The 18,664-nt window shown below is 48.2% G+C and overlaps 1 non-coding gene across 1 annotated transcript; it reads right to left on the bottom strand.

Annotated features, from left to right (window-relative positions):
• Positions 1 to 18,392: 18,392 nt before the first annotated feature.
• trnak-cuu lies at positions 18,393 to 18,464 on the bottom strand. Its single transcript has one exon. It is a non-coding gene; the product is annotated as a tRNA-Lys (tRNA).
• Between the last annotated feature and the right edge of the window lie 200 nt (positions 18,465 to 18,664).

Genomic DNA, 18,664 nt, shown 5'->3' with positions numbered 1-18,664 from the left:
ACTACCCTGCTTGTTAATTCTATTATTTCTGATAATTCCATTACTGTAGCTATAAACATCACACATTAGAATTTAATCTGTTTCATTATTCATTCTGGTTTAAGTTTATGTTGAGGTTAATAACAGACAAATTCTGTCCTCTCCCCGATCCGATTAGAGTTTCCAATAAGTTGATTCTGTGGAATGGAATGTCTTATCAGCATTTCCACGGTACAGGGTCAAGCCAGGATGCAGGGTCAAGCCAGGATGGGGACTTGCGATCTTCGGGGTTGGGGTGGAACCGGGGGTACAGGAGGCGAGGGAGGCTGGAATATTAGCCTTTGCGTCCTTGGTGGCTCGGAGGAGGATCTTGATTCAGTGGAGGGATGAAAGGCCTCCAAGTGTTAACACCTGGTTAAACGACATGGCAAACTTCATCCAATTGGAAAGGATCAAATTCGCCCTGAGAGGGTCGGTGCAGGGGTTTTTCAGGCGATGGCAACCCTTCCTGGACCTCTTAGATCAGAGATAGAAACTGAGGCCGTGACAGCAGCAACCCGGGAGGGGAGGGGAGGGGGGAGGGAGGGGGGGGGGGGGGAGGGGAGACAACAACGAAGGAAGTACGGTAGCGGTGGTGGCACGGGCAAGGCCTGCCCGAGGACACTGCCAGAAATGATAAGTTGGTCTGACTGTCGGTTCGCGGGGGGGGGGGGGGGGGGGGGGGGGGGGGGGGGACGCGGCGATTAGGGGGTGGGGGGGACTTTTTTGTTAAGTGGGGGGTCTGACTTTGTTTTGCTATAATTTAAATGTAAATGTAGGGGGGGTTAAAATGTTGTATTTGAAAAATTTCTTCAATAAAAATTATTTTTAAAAAAAAAAGCATTTCCACGGTGACCTGTCTGCACTGAAGCGCCTACTTGAGTTTCTAACTCAGACTAAACTTCTCTCTCCCATAACATACATTATATCAGACATTGGATGTCAATATATTTCAGCCATGTTATGTTAATGTCTCCAAAACCCTAAAAGGAGTTCAGATACACAAACATTAAATGTGGGAGGACAAGTTGATAAAGTGTTTAAAAAACACATGGGATCCAAGGTTTTATAATTCTGGATGTGAGTACAAAAGGACAGAGGTCATGTAACCTGTACAAATCATGGTTGGGCTGCTAGTTAGAATATAGCTCAGGTTTTTGGGGATCTTACACAGGAAGGATGTCAAGGCCTATGGAGAGGGTGTAGATAGGATTCACTGAGATGATCCCAGGGAAGAGAGGCTTCGTTCACCAGGATGGGATTAGAGAAACTGGGATTCTGTTCATGTCGAACAGAGGCTGACTGGAGATCAGAGGGAGGGGGTTTTTGATTCTGCCCTTGGGTGAACTGTGTCGAGTTTGCACTTCCTCCGTTGTGTCTGCATGGGTTCCTTCCGGGGCTCCAGTTTCCTCCACAGGCCAAAGACTGTGGTTAGCGCAGCTTAGTTTGGATTGGCCCATTCTAAAAGATTTCCCCTGAGTGTCCAAAGGTTAGGTGGTTTCTGGGGATAGGGTAGAGGAGTGGTCCTGAGTGGGGTGCCGTATTGGAGGGTCAGTGCAGAATTGATGGGCCGAATCGCTTCGTTCTGCACTGAAGGGATTCGATGGAACAGAAAAGGTTCACATGAAATATCAATCAGACTGTACAATGTTCAGGACTCTCACTGTCCCTCTGGGCCTGCGGGGTGGGGTGGGGAGGGTGCAGTGGTGTGGGGGGGGGGGGGGGGGGGGGGCAATGGAAGAACTGGTGATGGTTTCTCTTATCTCTGAATGAAATGTTATTTTTAAAGTGAAGGGTGTCTGTACTGGGGAATCTGAGTACCAAGTGCCAGCTTGAACCATTCTCCCTCTACATTGCCCCATGAAACACTCCCAATACTCTGTTCCATGAATCCCCGCTTTGGACACAGGGGCACTGAACCCTGGGGTCACATCATTGGCAGCCTCTGTCACCACCCACCCCCCCCCCCCCCCCCCCCCCCCCGCCCCCGAAACTGATTGGTTGGAGGTCCAGTTCCCAGTTTAGCACAAGGCTAAATCGTTGGCTTTTAAAGCAGACCAAGGCAGGCCAGCAGCAAGGTTCAATTCTCGTACCAGCCTCTCCGAACAGGCGCCGGATGTGGCGACTCGGGGCTTTTCACAGTAACTTCATTTGAAGTCTTACCTGTGACAATAAGCAATTTTTATTTCATTTCATTTCAGTCAGTCCTCCAGCACCTTCCTGTCTCTATTAGTGACGCCCATGGCAGTTTCCCAACTGGGAACAGGCCCCGTTATTCTCAGCTAAATTCAGCCCTCAGCTCCATCACCATGGCTGTCAGTGACACGAGCAATAGCGACAGAAAGGTGCCCGAGGCTCAAATAGGAAGACAAAACTTGTTGGATTAGGATCTCCGTAAAGGTCAGCAACTTCTTAGAAAATATCAAATTCCCATCAACAAATTAAAAGGTCACCACGGCAGGACTTAAGTTTATGACTTTTAATGCAACAAACAAACTAAGAAGCTACTTTAACTTGGAAAACTACACAGTAAACTACAAACTAGAACTTTGCCCTTTTAAATAACCTGGAATCACACTCGACGATTATAGTTACTCTGTCCTGGACGTCGAAACTGAATTGTCTCAGAACCTGTCCAAAGTGTATGATTCATTCCCGAGGAAAAGAACTGCTGTTTGTAGTATATATAAATGATTTTGGAGGAAAATGTAACTGGTCTGATTAGTAAGTTTGCAGACGACACAAAGGTTGTGGAATTGCGGATAGCGATGAGGACTGTCAGAGGATACAGCAGGGTTTAGATCATTTGGAGACTTGGGCGGAGAGATGGCAGATGGAGTTTAATCCAGACAAAATGTGAGGTAATGCATTTTGGAAGGTCTAATGCAGGTAGGGAATATACAGTGAATGGTAGAACCCTCAAGAGTATTGAAAGACAGAGAGATCTAGGTGTTACAGGTACACAGGTCACTGAAAGGTGGCAACACAGGTGGAGAAGGTAGTCAAGAAGGCATACGGCATGCTTGCTTCATTGGCCGGGGCACTGAGTTAAGAATAGGCAAGTCATGTTGCAGCTGTATAGAACTTTAGTTAGGCCACACTTGGAGTATTTGTGTTCAATTCTGGTCGCCACACTACCAGAAGGATGGGGAGGCTTTAAGAGAGGGTGCAGAAGAGATTTACCAGGATGTGGCCTGGTATGGAGGGCATTAGCTATGAGGAGCGGTTGAATAAACTCGGTTTGTTTTCACTGGAACGACGGAGGTTGAGTGACGACCTGATAGAGGTCTAAAAAGTTATTAATGGCATAGACAGAGTGGATAGAACATAGAACAGAAACATAGAACAGTACAGCACAGAACAGGCCCTTCGGCCCTCGATGTTGTGCCGAGCAATGATCACCCTACTCAAACCCACGTATCCACCCTATACCCGTAACCAACAACCCCCCCCCCCCCACCTTACTTTTTAGGACACTACGGGCAAATTTAGCTTGGTCAATCCACCTAACCCGCACATCTTTGGACTGTGGGAGGAAACCGGAGCACCCGGAGGAAAACCCACGCACACACGGGAAGGACGTGCAGACTCCGCACAGACAGTGACCCAGCCGGGAACTGAACCTGGGACCCTGGAGCTGTGAAGCATTTATGCTAACCACCATGCTACCCTGCTGCCCATCAGAGGTTTTTCTCCAGGGTTAGAGGGTTCAATTACTGGGGGGCATAGGTCTAAGGTGCGAGGGGCAAGGTTTAGAAGCGATGTAGGAGACAAGTTTTTTTTTTTTACACAGAGGGTAGTGGGTGCCTGGAACTCGCTGCCGGAGGAGTTGGTTGAAGCAGGGATGATGATAGTGGACATTAAGGGGCATCTTGACAAATACATGAATAGGATGGGAATAGAGGGATACGGACCCAGGAAGTGCAGAAGATTGTAGTTTAGTCAGGCAGCATGGTCTGCACGGGCTTGGGAGGTCGAAGGGCCTGTTCCTATGCTGTACTTTTCTTGTTCTTTGATTAACTTCAGTTCTTCAACCAACACACTGAAGAAAAAAAGGGAGAATAGAATAGAATGTGAACTAGCAAAATACATAAAAATGGACTGTAAAAGTTTCTGTGGCTACGTAAAAAGGAAACGTTTGGCTCAGACAAAGGTTTGTCCGTTCCAGATAGAGTCAGGAGAATTAGAATGAGGAATAGAGAGCTCTACAGCCACCTCGTTCAACACTCTGGGATGTAGATCATCAGCTTTTGGAGATTTATTCACTTTCAGCCCCATTAATTTCTCCAGTGCTACTTTTTCACCAATACTAATCTCTGCCAGTCCCTTGGTTCTCGGGTGTTTGGGGGAAATTTCTGTATCTTCCTCTGTGAAGACAGACACACAATTGTTTAGTTTCTCTGCCATTTCCTTACTCCCCATTATAAACTCTCCTGTCTCTGCCTGGAATGGACCCACATTGGTCTTTGCTAATCTTTTCCTTTTCACATTCCTGTAGAAGTTTTTCCAGTCGGTTTTTATGTTCCTCGCCAGTTTGCTCGCATCAGTTTCCTCCTTTGCTGAATTCTAATGGATCTCATGGAATCTTTTAACTTTTCTTGTTAGCCACGGTTACATAATTTTTCCTGTTGGATTTTTGTTCCTTAAAGGAATCTATATTTGTTGTATATATGTGAAATAAAAGTTGCAAAAATCCCAGAGGACCATCCGCTGCTCTCGCCATTGACAGAGAGAGAGCTGACTGGAGGTGATTTAAGCTGAGGGTCAGCACACCTCAGGCGAGGGGCCAGGTTGAGAAGGCCGGGCCTTCATGAATGAACTCAGCCAGTACAGGAGTTGAATCCTCTCTGTTGGCCCCGAACCAGCCGTCCAGCCAACTGAGCTAACCGAACCCCCTGATAAATATGTAATAATTCCTTAACCATTAGGTAGTCCCTGTACCAATCAGTTTCCCAGTCCACCTCAGACATCATACCCGGATAGTTTTCTTCTGTGAGGGACATCCAGATAACTTAAACAAATGAACCATGTAAACACCAGGGCCCATCTCCATGGCAACGTGGCATGCTTTGGAGTGTTTGAAACAGAAATGGAAACTAAATATCTCCACACTTCCAAACCCCCTTTCACTCTGTGATCCTTGTACAATTTGAAGCAGGTATTAGCAAAAAGGCTTAAAGAGCATCAGCCCACTGGAGGCAAAGGGTGAGACCGGCCAGTCCGCAGAAAGAAACCCTCCGACCATCCCCACTGACCACCTGTCAGAATGAACAAAATGCAAGTCTGGCTGTAGAGCAGAATCCAACCCCTGTAATCGATTGTGAAATTGTTGGTGTCACAGCAGGTGCGATGAAAGGCAATCCCGTCTCCGAGTGAGAGGTGGACGGCGTCTCCCAGTGTGAACGCGCTGGTGTCTCCGCAGGTTGGATAATGAGTAAATCCTTTTCCCACACTGAGAGCAAGTGAATGGCTTCTTCCCAGTGTGAACTCGCTGGTGTGTCCGTATGGTGGATAAATGTGCAAATCCTTTCCCACACTGAGAGCAGGAAAACGGCCATTCACCAGTGTGAACTCGCTGGTGTGTCTGCAGGTTGGATAATTGAGTAAATCCTTTTCCACACTGAGAGCAAGTGAATGGCTTCTTCCCAGTGTGAACTCGCTGGTGTCTCCGCAGGGTGGATGAATCAATGAATCGCTCCCCACACTGAGAGCAGGTGAATGGTCTCTCCCCAGTGTGAACTCGCTGGTGTCTCCGCAGGGTGGATAAATGTGCAAATCCTTTCCACACTGAGAGCAGGTGAAGGGCCTCTCACCAGTGTGAACTTGCTGGTGTGACTGCAGGTTGGATACTTGAGGAAATCCTTTCCCACACTGAGAGCAGGTGAATGGCCTCGCCCCAGTGTGAAGTCGCTGGTGTGTCTGCAGGGTGGATAATTGAATGAACCCCTTCCCACACTTTGAGCAGGGGATGGCCTCTCCCCAGTGTGACTGCGTCGATGAAGCTCCAGCTGAGATGGGGACTCTGAATCCCTTCCCACAGTCCCCACATTTCCACGGTTTCTCCATGTTTTGGGTCTCCTCATGTCTCTCCAGGTTGGACAATCAGTGGAAGCCTCGTCCACAACACGGGTACGGACCCTCCCTGCTCTGAATGTTGTATGTTTTTCAGGCTGTGTAACTGGTTAAAGCTCTTTCCACAGTCAGTTCAGTGGAACACTCTCACTCGGATGTGTGTTGTGTGGGTCTCGGGGCTTTTCCAGTCACACTGATGGTTGAAATATTTAGCTGACAGTTCGGGTAAACATTTCTCCTTCTAGATTCAAAGCCCGATGATATTCAGATTCCAAGGAAAGAAATGACTGTCAGATCGAGACATGACGTTTGAGATTTCTGTCTGTAATTCCCCCTTGTCTCACATCCTGCAACAACAATTTACAAAATTCATCACTGTCAGTACAGGATAGAAATGCAGAACAGTCAATTCTAGTTTCTGTGTCACATTTTTTCCTCTCTCTTATTTCCCGAAAGCTGTAAATCTCCATCCCACACACTCTCCCTCCATTCTCACTCTGCTGTATCTAATATTCACCCTCCCAATTCTCCTGAAGGTGCTGATTCAGGCTGATTGACAGATCCATGCTCACAGCTTCCTGTCCAGGTGATCATAACAAATATGAGCTGCATTCGGCCCATCAAACCTTAACCATTCAATGGGATCATTGGCCGATCGACCTCAGCACCATTTTCCCCACACTATCCCTATATCCCTTGACCTCTTGAATATCTAGAAACCGATCATCTGTGTGTGAAAATACTTGATGACTGAATCTCCAGAATCCTTTGGGGTAGAGAATTCCAAACCTTTCACCACATCCTCGAATAAAGAAATCCCTCCTCATCTCAGCTTTCTCTCCATTTAACTGCCAGTTCCCCATAACACTCGACACCCTCAATCTGATAACTATCGTGGGGGGGGGGTGGGGGGTGTCAGCCATGTGATACGGGTGCGGGAGTAGACTGCTTTTCCACAGGTTCTGGCACCACTCACCTATAATTTGATACTTATCCTAATTGCCTGGCACTCATCTCCTAATCTTGAATCATATTTATTATCGTGTCCCTGGAAGACTTCAGGGTAGGGATGTAGATTATGCCGAGAAAAAGTGAAGAAATGCGTTGATAAACAGCGCTGGTGGATTCAGCGGGGGTGGAGCCGCCTTTTTCACATGGCGGCCTGCACCCACAGTAGGTTCTCTCGACCCCCGCGGTCTCTGGGGCTCCGGGGAGCGGTCGAAAATGATGACTGCCGACATTATCCTGTTATTGACCAGAGCTGAGTGTGCTGACTCAATATCTGTGAGCTCATGAGGCCCAGCTGCAAAACACCCATGAAGAGGCTCGATAATCCGGGGAGAGAATCCTGAACATTCAGCAAGATGCCTCTCAACAGATGGCAAGAATTCAATCCTTTGAAAACCAAGCCCAGTGGGTGTGGGAAGTCCTGGGAGGACCAGGGTCAGAGGAAAGAAAATCCGAGTCATCGGCCTGGTCAGATGGTCATCATAGAATTTACAGTGCGGAAGAAGGCTATTCGGCCCATCGAGTCTGCGCTCTTAGAAAGAGTACCGAACCCAAGCCCTTACCACCACCCCATCCCCCTAACCCCACCTAAACTTTTATTTGGACACTCAGGGCAATTTAGCATCGCCAATCCACCTAACCTGCACATCTTTGGACTGTGGGAGGAAACCGGAGCACCCGGAGGAAACCCATGCACACATGGGGAGAACGTGCAGACTCAGCACAGAAAGTGACCCAAGCTGAGAATCGAACCTGGGACCCTGGAGCTGTGAAGCAACTGTGCTAACCACTGCGCTACCGCGCTCCCCATAAATTATGTTATTTTCTGTCCATTTAGCGTGGAGGGTGAGGCTCCCGTAGGTTCTTCAAGGACTGACTGTGACGTTTTCTCAAGCTGGCTATGAAGCCTGGGCGTTTCAAATTAGAAAGGGTGCATCGGTCTTTGAGTCCGAGGGATAGTTTTCATCCCAGGCCTGTAATCATTCACTTCCACAAATTGACAGAAAGTCCTGGAGAGGGAACGGCGAGGTAGCACCTGGCTCCAGGCGGGAGTGAGGATTTACTTCTTCCAGGACTTTTCGCAGCAACACAAACAAAGCATCGAGGCTTCGATGAAGTTCAAAAAGCAGTTGAAGGCTGTGGGGAGGGAATTCTGTCAGGCTCTTATCCTGCAACCTGAAAAATGGTATCCAACTACTCTGTCCAGTCTTTCAATAATCCAACTATTGCCTTGACCTTCATTAAATCCATGAAGGGCCAGGAATCTGGAGGGATGGTTGCAGCTCGGGCTAACTCAGGTTCTAAGTCCGGACATCTTTCCCTGTCATGGTGTTGTCTGAATTTCAGAATCACAGAAATACACACAGGGACAGGAGAAGGCCATTCAGCCCCTCGAGTCTGTCCTGCCATTTAGTAAGATCATGGCTGATCTGTGACCTAACTTCACATCCATATATCTTTGCTTAACAAAACTCTACCTCAGATTTAACTTAACAACTGATCCAGCTTCACCTGCTGTTTGTGGGAGAGAGTTCCAAACCTCTCCCACCCTGTGTGTGAAGAAGTTCTTCCGAACATCTCTCCTAAACGGTCCAGCCCTGATTTTTAGACAATGATCCCAGTTTTAGAATCTCCAACCAGTGGAAATAGTTTATCTTTATCTACCCTGTGTTTCCGTTAATATCTTCAATACTTCAACCAGATCACACCTTAACCTTCTAAATTCTTGCGAAAAGAGGCCTAATTTGTGTAATCTCCCGTCGTAACGTAACCCCCTTCATCTGGGTATCGTGGGGTATCACTTTAGTAAATCTTTATTGCAGTCCCTCCAAGACCAAAATACCCTCCCTAAGGTGTGGTGCCCAGAATGGCTCACAGTTCCAAGTGTGGTCTTACAGGGTTTTGTATAACTGCAGCATAACCTCTGTCTCTTTATACTCCAATCCTCTAGATTAAATGCCTTTAGCCATTTTGATTATTTTCTGGACTTGTCTGTGACATTTTAAGAATCTCTGCACCTGAACCACAAGTCTCTTTGAACATTCACTGTACCTAACCTCTTTCCATTGAGAAAATACTCTGCTATCCTTTTTTGGTCCAGAATGGATAATCTCACACTTGCTTACATTCAATTCAATCTGCCACAAATTTATTCATTCACCTAATCTGTGTGTGTTGGGGGGGGGGGGGGGGGGGGGGGGAGGTGTCCTGTGTGTGGGTGTGTGGCTGGGGGAGTGTAGTGTGTGGGTGTGTGTCTGCGGGAAGGTGTGCTGTGTGTGGATGTGCGTCTGGGGGAGGTGGGACCCCCGCCTGCCCCGTGCCCCGCTCCTCTCCGGCCCCACCTCTGCCGGACGGCAGCCTGCAGATCACCTCGGTCCGCCGCATGGACTTCAGCATCTACCACTATGTGGCCCGCAACGCCGGCGGAAACAACACGGTCTCGCTACAGGTGTGGCCGCTCTCGCTGCAGGAGCTGGGCCTGGCCGGGCGCTCCGATGCCCGGGCCGGCCTGCGGCCCGGATACCCCTTCAACACCCATACCGCTGCCTGGTGACCAGGGGCTTCTCCTCCTTCTTCACCCTAGAACATAGAACAGTACAGCACGGAACAGGCCCATCGGCCCTCGATGTGTGCCGAGCAATTGATCACCCTACTCAAACCCACGTATCCACCCTATACCCGTAAACCAACAACCCCCCCCCCCTTACTTTTAAGGACACTACGGCAATTTAGCATGGCCAATCCACCTAACCCGCACATCTTTGGACTGTGGGAGGAAACCGGAGCACCCGGGGGAACCCACGCACACACGGGGAGGACGTGCAGACTCCGCACAGACAGTGACCCAGCCGGGAACCCGAACCTGGGACCCTGGAGCTGTGAAGCATCCTGGTGTCGCCCTGCTTCACTTTACTGAGAAGACATCCCTCTGACAAAGGCACGAAAGGGAAAATGCTGGAACATCTCAGCAAGTCTGGCAGCATCTGTAGGGAGAGAAAAGAGCTAACGTTTCGAGTCCGATGACTCTTTGTGCCAGACTTGCTGAGATTTCCAGCATTTTCCCTTCCGTTTCAGATTCAGCAATCCTCAGTAATTTGCTTTTATCCCTCGGACAAAGCCATGTTGACTATTCCTGATCAAACCTTACCTCTCCAAGTGGAGATAGATTATTGCCTTCTGTGGAAAATATCCTTCAGTGTCGCCCCTGGTCTGTTGTGGAGAGAAGCCGGAAGTGACAGTACAATCGAAGTCAACATGGCGCATGTTCCAATACCGGCGGACAGTGAGAGTGGAGAATGTTCATTGTTTCACAGCTCGGCACTCGGGCCACGCTCGGATTTGTAAGCCCACCAGCCCCCCGCACTGACCTCTCACCTGAACCTCACATATGCGCAGACAATGATGACGGCAGCTCCTGACCAATAGGGTCAGGGGGCGGATTCGGAGACAGTCGGGAGTGAATGACGGGGACGAGCGTGAAGCATCCGCAGTGCAATTATGGCGGCGCAGAGAAAGTTCTTCTCTCGGATGCCACAATCCGTAAAGGTGGGAATGGCGTAACCGAGGGAAAAATGAATCAGGCGCGTTATTGGACACACCTCGTAAATATGTTACATAAACCGAAAACACCGTAAAATATCCTACCGGTACCGGGGGCCCTGAGCGGGGCCTGCAGCTTTCTCACAGACAAGACAATGGAGTCGCCATCTCCATCGCGCGCGAGCGGGGTTGCGCATGCGCACCATCAACATTATTTGGGTATTAGCAGCAGTGCGCACGCGCACCCACCATTTGTATTGGGGGCAGCAGCAGCGCAGTTCAGGCTCAGTTGCCATCATTGTTAAGGGCAACGTTTTTTAAATGTTTCATCGTGACAGACTGTTTCACTCTGAGTTACAAAATCCTATTTGTGAGGCAGAACAACGATACATGTCCAGGGCAGTGACAATAATTCAGATTTTATTTTGACAGAATAAGCTTTTTGAGACATTTCAGAGAATGTTACAAAATAACAATTGATACTCATCCACAAGAGGAGATATTAGATTTAAGGATAATCTTAATGAGGAAAGTGAGTGAGAGAGTCGGAGAGATTGAAGGAGGAAATTCCAGAGCTTGTGGCCCAGTCAAATGATAAAAGGCCAGTAATGGGTGGACCGAATAAATCAGGAATGCTATAGTGGCCGAAATTACATGAGTGCAGAGATCTTGAAGGGGTGTGGAGGAGATTACAAAGATCAGGAGGGTCACAACTACAGAAAAGGAAAATGGGAATTTCAACTTTTGGTACTTCTTAAAAGGAAAGTGAGGCCAGGGGATGGGGTAAACAAGACTTGTTTGTATTGTATTTGTTTTATTGGATTGGATCGGATTATTTTATTGTCACGTGTACCGAGGTACAGTGAAAAGTATTTTTCTGCAAGCAGCTCAACAGATCATTCAGTACATGGAAAGAAAAGGGAATTAAACACAGTTCAAGAAAATACATAATAGGGCAACACAAGATATAGAATGTAACTACATAAGCATTGGCATCGATCTGAAGCATACAGGGTGTAGTGTTAATGAGGTTCAGTCAATAAGAGGGTAATTTAGGAGTCGATGACAGTGGGGACGAAGCTGTTTTTGAGTCTGGTTGTGCGTGTTCTCGACTTCTGTATCTCCTGCCCGATGAAGAGTTGGAAAAGTGAGTAGCCGGGTGGGAGGGATCCTTGATTATGCTGTTCGCTTTCCCCGGCAGCGGGTAGGTGTAGATGGAGTCCATGGATGGGATGGAGGTTGTGTATGGACTGGGCGGTATTCATTGTCGTCAATAAATAGTGAGTCTGATGTAGGAGTCCTTGTTTTTGAGATGCTCTAGGGATGCGTGTAGGGCCAGGGAAATGGCATCTGATGTGGACCGGTTGCCGACGGTATGCGAATTGAAGTGGGTCAAGGCGTTCCGGGAGTATGGAGGTGATGCGCTTCATGATCAGCCTCTCGAAGCACTCATTACGACTGAAGTCAGGGCCACCGGCAGTAGTCATTAGCACGTTGCTGGTTCTTCTTGGTAATGGTGGTCTTCTTGAAGCAGGTGGGGACCTCGGAGTGGAGTAGGGAAGGTTAAGGATGTCTGTGTGCTACCTCTGCCAGCTGGTCCACTGCAGGCTCTGAGCTGCTACGACAGGGATCCTGTCCGGGCCCCCACTGCCTTCATGGGTTTCACTTCAGGAAGGCCGATCGGATCTTCGGAAGCTGTGATGGTGGGTATGGGTAAATTATGGGCTGCTGGAGCATCTCTGACAGCAGATTGTTGGTACCCTGCTCGAACTGAGCATAGAATGCATTAAGTTCATCGGGGAGGGTTGTGGTGCTGCCAGAGATACTGCTCGGCTTCGCTGTTGTAGCCCGTTATTGTGTTAGTCCTTGCACAAAACGCCTGCAGAGTCTGTCTGTGACTCTAGCTAGTTTGATATTCTCTCTTGGTATCTGGATGGGTTTGCAGAGGTCGTACCTGGATTTCTTGTATAGGAGAGGGTCGTCTGCCTTGAACACCTCAGATCTTCCTTCAGTAGGAGTCAATCTCGTGGTGGAGCCATGGTTTCCAGTTGGGGAACGTAAGTACTGCTTTTTTGGCACGCAGTCGTCCACACATTTGCTGATGAAGTCTGTGATGGTGGTGGCATACTTATTTAGTTAGTCGCTGAGTTCTTAAATATGGACCAGTCCACTGTCTCTAAGCAGTCACGTAGAGCTCTTCTGTCCTCCTCGGACCAGCACTGCACAACCTTCTTATTGGATTCTCCCGCTTGAGTTTCTGCCTGTGAGCCGGGAGAAGGAGCACAGTCTTATGGGTCTGATTTCCCAAAGTGCTGGTCTGGGGGATGGAACGGTAGGCGCCCTTGATTTTTGAATAGCAGTGGTCAAGAGTGTTGTCGCACCTGGTGGGAACAGGAGATGTGCTGGTGGAATTTTGGCAGTACACTCTTGAGGTTGGCTTTGTTGAAGTCTCCGGCCACAATGAACAAGGCCTCCGGGTGTTCTGTTTCATAGTTGTTTATGACTGTGTACAGTTCATCCAGCGCCTTCCTCATCTTCTGCCTGGGTGGGATGTAGATCGCTGTGATAATGGCTGAAGTGAACTCACGTGGAAGATAGTATGGGCGGCACTTTATGGTCAAGTATTCCAGGTCTGGGGAGCAGTAGGTCACCAGGGTCACCACATCCAAGAACCAGGAGGAGTTGATGAGGAGGCAAACCCATCCACCCTTCGCTTTGCCTGAAGATGCCGTGTGAGTCCGCCCAGTGAATAGAGAAGCCTTCAGGTTGTATGGCACAGTCCGGTGAGGCGGGATGAGCCATGTCTCTGTGAAACAGAGCACACAGCATCTCTACTTCCCTCTGAGATGTAAGGTCTGGCGTTAAGTTCATCCAGCTTGTTTTCAATCGCTTGGACGTTTGCCAGGAGTACGCTGGGGAGAGGGGTCTTGAAACTGCGTGGCTTCAGTCTAACCTGCAGACAGCTGCGTTTCCCTCGCTCCCTCGGTCGGCGGCTGCTGCTGGATGATCCTGGGATCCGATGGGAGACGTCAGCCCTTGTGGTAGGTAGGTGGTTGTGTCTGGCGGGGTCCAGGGCGCTAGCGGGGTCCAGGGCGCTGTTTACGTTTTCAGGGTCGCGTCTGGCATTGTGGGAGAGTCTGGGACCAGAGTGCATAATCTCAGAATAAGGGATCTCAAATTTAGGACAGAGATGAGGAGACATTTCTTCCATCAGAAGGTAGAGAATCTGTGGAATTCTTTAGCTGGGCAATCCTCTTTATCTGGGAATCAAACTGTTGTTTAATTGTCCCGGCAGTTACCAGGCTCCCTGAAGTCCTCCAGCTGCTATTTTAATGCAGATTTCAACAATCTATTTCAGTAGGTTCTATTAATTCATTGTGACTGTCACATGACCACATTTTCAGTCTGGAAACTTAAATAAGCTGCTTTACATTCAATCAGGAACATCACAGTTGTCCACCAACCTCTGATTTGACAGCACATTTCCAGCATTCACCATTGTTCTTCCTGACTCTAAACACGTCATAAAGGAGCTTCTGTTCCGTGTTGAGGAGCGCTGAACCATGGAAGAGAACAGCTGGAAATATTCCACTCACACCTCAGGATTAACCCACACGGGGACTTTGCTGTCAGTGAAGAGAGATGAGAAGACCCAAGTGTCATTTGTCCCTCTCAGTGTGACCCTGAAGGACTGTGTCCAGGCTGAAGTTCTGTTCCCTGCTGTATGATACTTCCCCAGATTGTCCTTTCTGAGCTCCAGACAGGTGATGTTAAACACTCAGGTGGAAAGACAAAAATCTGCGACAACATTCAAACCAAGCTTATTATTCACATGTATTCAGAATTTTAAACCTCATCAACAGATTAAGACTGTCACAGTGAAACTGATTCACTCCTGAACATGATTAACAGCATCAATAAAGGAAGAATCCAAAATTTGTCATCGCTTGTGAACTCGCTGGTGTGTTAGCAAGTGGGATGACTGAGTAAATCCCTTTCCACAGACATTACAGGTGAATGGCCTCTCCCCAGTGTGAACTCGTTGGTGATTCAATAGGTTGGATGAACGAGTGAATCCCTTCCCACACACTGTGCAAGTGAACGGCCTCTCCTCACTGTGAACCTGCTGATGTGTCAGAAGGTTGTATGAACGGTGAATCCCTTCCCACAGTCAGAACAGGTGAATGGTCTATCCCCTGTATGAAGCTGCTGGTGTATCAGAAGGTTTGATGAATTAATGAATCCCTTCCCACAGTCAGAGCAGGTAATGGCCTCTCCCCGGTGTGAATTCTCTGGTGGTCAGTAGGGCAGATGGACGGCTGAAACCTTTCCCGCACACAGAGCAGGTGAATGGCCTCTCCCCAGTGTGAGCATATTGGTGTGTTCGGTAAATCCTTTTGTTTTTAAAGCTCTTCTCACAGTCAGGACAGTTAAAAGATTTGTTATCAGAATGAACAAGTTGATGTGTCTGCAGGTGGGATGACTGAATGAATCCTTTCCCACACAGGGAGCAGGAGAACGGTCTCTCTCCAGTGTGAATACGTTGATGTGTCAGCAGATCCTTTTTACATTTAAAACTCTTCTCACAGACAGGACATATAAACAGTCTCTTACCAGTGTGAACAAGCTGATGAGTCACAACGTGGAATGACCGAGTGAATCCCTTCCCACAAACAGGGCAGGTGAATGGCCTCTCCTCAGTGTGAACTCGCTGGTGTGTCAGAAGGTTGTATGAATGTGTGAATCTCTTCCCACAAATGGAGCAAATGAACGGTCTCTCACCAGTGTGACTGCGACGATGAACTTCCAGTTGTGATGGGTAACTGAATCCCTTCCCACAGTCCGCACATTTCCACGGTTTCTCCATGGTGAGGGTGTTGTTATGTCACTCCCGCTTAAAGCCTTGTCGACACACGCAACAGGAGTATAGTTTCTCCCTGCTGTGAATGGTGTGATTTTCTTTAGGATGTGTAACTAGTTCAAGCTCTTTCCAGTCAGTGCAATGAAACACTCTCATTCGGGTGTGTGTGTCTCGGTGCTTTTCCAGTCACACTGATCTTTCAAATTTTTTTCCTCAAATGGAAGAGACAATATTTCTCCTTCCAGTTTCAAAGACTGATGATATTCAGCTCCTGATGAATCGAGTGGCTGTCAGATCTCAATGTGATGTTTGGTTTTGAGTTTTCTGTCGGCCAATCCTCCACTTCCAATATCCTGTATAAAGGAGTTTACAAAAACCATCACTGTCAGTCCAGGATAGAAATTCTGGAACAGACAATTCTAGTTTCTCTGGAACATTTTTCCTCTCTTGTTCCCCCAAGCTGTAAATCCCCGTCCCACACACTCTCCCTCCTCCCTGGGCTGAAATCCAACCCATCTCACCATCTCATAGAATTAGATCATAGAATTACAGTGCGGAAGGAGGCCATTCGGCCCATCGAGTCTGCACCGGCTCATCGAGTCTGCACCGGCTCTTGGAAAGAGCCTACCCAAGTTCAACACCTTCCACCCTATCCCAATAACCCCACCCAACACTAAGGGCAATTTTGCACACTAAGGCAATTTATCATGGCCAATCCACCTCAACTGCACATCTTTGGACTGTGGGAGGACACCGGAGTACCCGGAGGAACCCACGCAGACACGGGAGGATGTGCAGACTCCGCACAGACAGTGACCCAAGCCGGAATCGAACCTGGGACCCTGGAGCTGTGAAGCCATTGTGCTATCCACAATGCTACCGTGCTGCCCTTTCCTCCACTCCCAGTTTTTTCCCTCCCTCTCCTCTGCCTGGGTTCAGTTCTCCAGCTCCTGTCTGCAGACTGACAATAAAACCAATGGGTCTTATTGGGGGGTTTGGGTTCTCACCATTGTCCCCGCTCGCGGCGGCTCTCATTCAGCCTCTGGGAGCCGCACTCACTCTCACTGCGGCTGCGCTCAGCCCGGAGCAGCACCGCGCATGCTCCGCACAGAGAGACGACATCCGGGGGTGGGGCATACTGGCGCCTGCGTGTTCTGGCTCCTGTGATGGAGACAGGGTGTATTCCTCCTCGCCCGGCATTCTGGGTAACCTTCTCCACCATTATTCAATTACGTTCCTCAGGGCGATAAATTGGTTCCGGCACTTTTGATACAGTTCGGTGTTTGTACCGAATGGGGCGGCCGCATCGGTGATTTTCTGTCTGATCGGCCCCTCTTAATGGCTGTTATCTGTTTAGGGGGCGATATGCCGCAGGGCGCCTGCGCGTCCGCCATCTTTCTCAGCGGAAATGTGCAGCAGGGCGCATGCGCGGCCATCCAGGAACCGGAAGCCAGAAGAGAGAATCTTGTAAATTTCTCTCCAGGATTGAGTGAAATTCCTTTGGAAATTCCTTTGGAAAGAGGAGGATTTGTCAACGGGAACTTCAAACCAAACATCACATCATCCTCTGACTGAGTTACTCGATTCATCAGGACCTGAATATCGTTGGGAGGTAAAATGGTTTGTCTGTTCTGTCTGGACAAATAATTCAGATATCAGAGTGACTGGGAAACTTTTAATGACCATTCCGGGTTAAATTTGAGACTAATTACACCAATCACATTGGGGAAGTTAAATAATTTGCTATTGTACTCTTATGTACGCAGGTAAATTTTTCAATTACCACATTTGCATACTTGGCAGGTAAACTGGGCAAACTGCTGACCTTGATACTATCCCGGATTTTATCAAAATTATTGTTCCTGTTGCATTTAATGCAGCTGATCATGGCTACTGGGTAAGGTATTCAGCCTAATCTCAATTTCCAGATTGTGAGGGGCAGCATGGTGGCGCAGTGGGTTTGTCTTCCTGTACCACGGTGCTGAGGTCCCAGGTTCGATCCTGGCTCTGGGTCACTGTACGTGAGTTTGCGTGGGTTTTACCCCCACCACCCAAAGATAGGTGGATTGGCCATGCTAGATTGCCCCTTAATTGGAAAAAAAATTATTGGATACTCTTTAAAAAAAAAATTTTAATTCCAGATTGTGCTCTGTACATTTAAGTTACATCAATTCATATGGCTATCTAAATAGTTTTTAAATGTTATGAGGGTTTCTGCCATCATTTTGGGCAGCACGTCACAGATTCTCACCACCTCTGAACCTCCTAGTCCTTTCCTAAATCTCTGCCCTCTTTTATATGTATCCCTCAACCAAAGGGAATAGGATCCTCCTATCCAATCTATTTAGATCCCTCCAAATTAAAAAAATATATAAATTTATATTTTTTCCAATCAGGGGCAATTTAATTTGGCCAAGCCACCTCCCCTGCACATATTTGGGTTGTGGGGGTGAAGCCCACACAGACAATGTGAGAATGTGCAAACTCCTACAGACTGTGACCCAGGGCCAGGATTGAACCCGGGTCCCCCCGCACGCAGGCACACAACCACTGTGCCACCATGAAACTCCAGAATTTTATACATTTAGAATAATCTTTACTATTGTCACAAGTAGGCTTACATTAACACTGCAATGAAGTTATTGTGAAAATCCCCATAACCACGCTCGGTACACAGAGGGAGAATTCAGAATGTCCAATTCACCTAACAAGCATGTCTTTCGGGACTTGTGGGAGGAAACCCATACAGACACTGGGAGAACGTGAAGACTGTGCAGACAGTGTCCCAAGTGGAAATTGGACCCTGGTGCTGTGAAGCAACAGTGCTAACCACTGGTACCATGCCACCCATAAAACAGTTCGGCTCAATGTTCTCACATTAAAGAAGCTGAAGCGCCCAATGTGGATCTTGAACCACGACCCTGGGATTAAGAGTCCCATGCTCTACCGACTGAGCTAGCCAGGCTGCTTTTCATAATTTCATTTTGGTTTCCCCCTCAGTCTTTTCTGTTCCAAAGATAACAGCCCCAGTTTATCCAAACTTTCTTCTGAGCAAACATTATCAATTTCTGGTCAATGTTCTTAAATACCCTCTGTGCTCTCTCTGTGCAATCTTCATGTGCACAGGAATCTAGCTCTGGCCTAACTAGCCCTGTCCTGCCATTT

The sequence above is a fragment of the Scyliorhinus canicula genome, unplaced genomic scaffold (genome assembly GCF_902713615.1).
Source record: "Scyliorhinus canicula unplaced genomic scaffold, sScyCan1.1, whole genome shotgun sequence".
Classification (NCBI taxonomy): Eukaryota; Metazoa; Chordata; class Chondrichthyes; order Carcharhiniformes; family Scyliorhinidae; genus Scyliorhinus; species Scyliorhinus canicula.
Note: the sequence above shows the minus strand (reverse complement) of the source record. Positions and strands in the feature narration are given on the sequence as shown.